The following is a 4,628-nucleotide window of genomic DNA, read 5'->3' as shown; positions in this document are numbered from 1 at the left end:
TTGGAACTCAAGAAGCGAAGCAAGAAAGAGACTAAGACATAATGGTGTCTATATTGAAAACTGTAGGTGGCATTTAACCATCTATAAAAGGTAGTTAAGCCAGTTAACTACATTGTAGATGGCTATACAAGATTTTAAGAAATAAAGTAATAGGCAGATAACAGTTGTCCAGCAGGAAATAGATGGCTAAAAAAAAAAAAGGTTTTCAGGGCATGGCCAAAAAGTAGCCTGCCAAGTCCAAATTTTCAGCATTATGATGCTGAATGTTGTCTGACATATCTGGCTAACTTTAGGAATGTTATTTAGGCTTTTAAATATCATGCTTCATTTTTTCACCTAGCATTTCCCATGATAATTTCTACATTTAAGCTTGGTGCTGCAGGTCATACAGGTCAAATGTTTTCCATTTGGTTGTGGTGAGTGTGTGGCAGCAGAGGAGTCTGGCACAGTGCCAGCAGAAAAGTACCAGGAGATACAGGGCAGAAAGGGTTTTCAAGCTGTGAGGGAGCCTACAGGAAACTCCCTCACACCACCTTAAGGGAGCGACCACAGCTATCTGGCCCAGTCCTCCTTGTCCCAACCCAGCAAAGGATTCTAGGCCCAGGGAGGATCCTTCAGCTGAGCATAAGAAGACAAGGTGCTACTGTATGAGAAAACCTGCTATGTTTGATGTCTCAGTGTTATCTGAGCTTTAAGATGAAATAATCATTTCTTTATTTTGCTTTGCACTTCATTTTTTTTTACTGTAAATATATTGCAAAAAATGAAAACAACCAGAGACTGCCTACTTATTCCTTCTGGCTGTTTCCATAAGAATATAAGAATTGCCATACTGCGTCAGATCAAGGGTCCATCAAGCCCAGTATCCTGTTTCCAACAGTGGCCAATCCAGGTCATAAGAACCTGGCAAGTACCCAAACATTAGATAGATCCCATGCTACTAATTCCAGCAACAAGCAATGGCAATTCCCTATTGATTAACAGCAGTTTATGGTCTTCTCCAGGAACTTAGCCAAACCTTTTTTAAACCAAGCTATACTAATTGCCTTAACTGCATCCTCTGGCAATGAATTCCAGAGCTTAATTGTGCGCTGAGTGAAAAAGAATGTTGTCCAGTTTGTTTTAAATGTGCTACTTGCTAACTTAATGGAGTGCCCCCCTAGTCCTTGTATTATCCTTGTATTATTCCAAGCCACTATCGCCCAAGTTACCACACAAGCTTGTAATTCATTATTTTGATTTGTCTGAGGAGTAGGTCTTCTCTTGATAGAGATTTCGTACACAGACCATTTTGGTCCCTTGTGGCCCTTACAGGCAGATCTGGAGAGTGAGACCCTGTGCAATCATGCATTGCCTGTGAGCCATGGCCTTGGCTTTCTTGGCCATGTGGGGACACAACAGAAATCACCCAATTAACTATAACCCATTGCATCCATCAGTTTATTCAAGTTTGTCTCAAAAAGTGATGGTTACATTGTCTTTCCTCACAGAAGACAGCAGAAAGATCAAACTATGAGTGACCTATAATTCCCCTCTGCTTTAAGGGCTATTGACTGCACATGTGGCACTTTAGCCACCACATGAAGATGAGAGAAGTTATAGGAATAGGAAACAGTTTCACTCTCTGAATATGCAAGTTGTTTGCAATGCCTGGGCAATTACCACAGATGTCATGATGCATACATTCTCACTCCGTCAGGACAGGCACAGAAGTTTGAGAGTGGCAAGATAGCCAATACTTAGCTTCTGGGTAAGTTCCACTGTTACATTTTTCCATAAAAATATTCTTATATCATTATCTTTCCACATATAGTCAGGGGCATGCAACAGAGAGATTATACTTCATCTCTAGCTTTTCACGCTCCCTCCTTATCTTGGGTCTGGCATGTCATCAGCCCTTCCTTTATTTATGCTTGTCCACTAGTGGCTTCCAAGCTATTGCACAAAACACAATCATAATGGCCCTATTAAAGATACGTTAGACATGGCTTAAAGTAGAAGAGGTCACTATTGTATAAGGGTCCTCAGATCTGCTTTTAATCCTTTGACCTTGCTCTCCTTAAAGTTAAGCAGTAGCCTTATGGCTTACACTTTCTCATTCCCTCACCCCCTCAGGTGATCATGGATACCCACTGAAAACCTGGCTTTTAAACACCCATTAGAAACCCCCAGACTCCTGCAGAAGCAACTTATAACTGAGCTCTTCAGTGTACCAGGGCAGTCATAGAGCAAAGCTTTAGCATTCTGAAAAGCCAGTTTTGATGTTTGGATAAAACAGGAGAGATTCTTACTATATAAGCTCTGATAATGTTTATCACATCACTGCCTACTGGATGCTCCACAACATTGCCAAACAATAAGAAATACCACTGCCTGAAGAGCAGATCACAAAAGATAATGGTACAGATTCAGATGCAAAGATCCAACCCATCCACAGGCAACCAGCAAATGCAGCAGTCACACAGAGAAACAGCTTGATTGAACAGGTCTTTTAAGTGGAAAAGGTAAGGTTTTACTAATAGTGCAAGGGTGCTTATATATCAGCTGTGCTGCTAAATATACAGCACTAGTTAGCCGGATATGTTTATCCGGCTAACTAGCAGAGCTGCACAACAGCTGAATATGAACCCTCTAGAAAAACATCGTGTGGAGGTGAGATTAGTCAAACACCCTGCAATAAGAAATTTCAATAGTAATAGGTTAACAGTTTTATTTTACTAAAAAAAAACCCCAAAAAACACAAATACTGTGTTTTAAAACAGTCTGGCAATAAACAATATAACATATTTGAATTCTCTCAACAAATAATTTTCTCTTTAAACAAATCCAGATAAGACTTTTTTAAATACACACTTACATATGCTTAAACACATTCAAACATTTCAAACCATTTTCTTTTAATACAAAATATATTATGAGATGAGTCTGGGTTGTTGTCAGGTTTGGAAAACCTAGACTGTATTAGCAACGGTAAAGCCAGAAGCAGATTCAGAAGGCTAAGGCCTATTTCAGACCATTCGAGTATATCCTGGGAGAGGAGCATCAGCCCACTCTCCCAACAAAGATGTAAGAAAACAACTGTGCCCTGCATCCCGCAGGACACACAAAGCGGCCCAAACAGGAGTCACTTTGTCGTGACAAAGCTAATATATTAGGCCAGTAAGATACATCCCGGGAGAGGGGCGTCAGCCTACTCTCCCAACAAAGATACATAAAACCAACTGTGCCCTGCATCCCGCCAGAAGGCTAAGGCCATATTTCAACCCAGAACAAACAAATCGGTGAGGAAGGCTCATTGGCCACCCCAATACAATAAACAGCAACTGATGCGACCCTGCATCCCGCAGGGTGCGCAAAGGAGGATTGAAACAAAGTCACGTTTGGTGGTATCGTGATTAGCTGTAGGATGCCGGAACTCATGAGCTTTGCCAGAAGGCTAAGGCCATATTTCAACCCAGAACAAACAAATCGGTGAGGAAGGCTCATTGGCCACCCCAATACAATAAACAGCAACTGATGCGACCCTGCATCCCGCAGGGTGCGCAAAGGAGGATTGAAACAAAGTCACGTTTGGTGGTATCGTGATTAGCTGTAGGAAGCCGGAACTCATGAGCTTTGCCAGAAGGCTAAGGCCCACAAAAGGCAGGACAGAAACTACATTTCCCAGTCTTTCGGGGGCCAACTGAGAACCAATGAGATCCAGGAAAGAGAATCTGTCAGTCACTGGAGGGTTGGACCTGAGGAGGCCTGATGCACACACCTGAGCTCTCAGGGAAGGAAAAGGAACAGCACGCAGTGCAGCTACACCCAGAAGAAGGGGAGTTTAAATTTACAACCATCCCCACGAAAGAGAAGGAGGAAGGCATGGAGGTGGACTGCACTGAATCAAAGACCCAGATGGATATGGAACTGGACTAAGGGTACAGTACTCTGCCTTTAATCTTAAACTGCCTTGATACTGAAGTTTCCCTAGGATTCTCTGACTGCTAAGACCTGCAGGAAAGTAATAAGACTGTTTGTTTTTTGTGTAGCCAGGGTTCATTTTTTCCCCCCTCCTTGCAGAGGACAAGGAAGGTGGTTGCCAAATAAAAGTACCCTGGTGGGAAGTAGGGGGTGAATTGTGCTACCGTCCCAAGAGGCCCCAACGGTGCTTAGACAAAAGACTGTTTTGCTAGGAGTCTTGTAAACTTAAACCTGTTTGGAGGTTTTTTCTTGGGTACTTTTTTTTTTTTTTTTTTTTTTGGCATATGGGCAAAAGGGCCTGGCAATAAGCTTAAGACTTGGAGTGGGACTGTCAGCCTGTGGCCTAGCCGCCCCAACTGCTGGGCTGGACTACAGAGACTAAAGTAGAAGCACCCCTTCCCCAGTGAATAATTAAGGTGGGAAGAAAGAAATTACACTAAGGGGGGGGGGGTTTTTGTGTGTATTTTGTTGTTGTTTGGGATTTTGACCCTGGGTGTCTGGTCCCTCTGAAGGCTGGGGAAGGAAATCCATCTTTACTGGAATGCTGTCAAGGGAGCACAAGCCCCATCGCAGAAGTAGAGGAACACTGCTCTTGGTCTTCCTGCTAGCAAACCCTGCAGAGTGCAACTGCCCCTGGAGGTCATGGCTGCATGGGGATAGGACTG

The sequence above is a fragment of the Rhinatrema bivittatum genome, chromosome 8 (assembly GCF_901001135.1).
Source record: "Rhinatrema bivittatum chromosome 8, aRhiBiv1.1, whole genome shotgun sequence".
Classification (NCBI taxonomy): domain Eukaryota; kingdom Metazoa; phylum Chordata; class Amphibia; order Gymnophiona; family Rhinatrematidae; genus Rhinatrema; species Rhinatrema bivittatum.
This window is presented reverse-complemented; position numbering follows the sequence as displayed.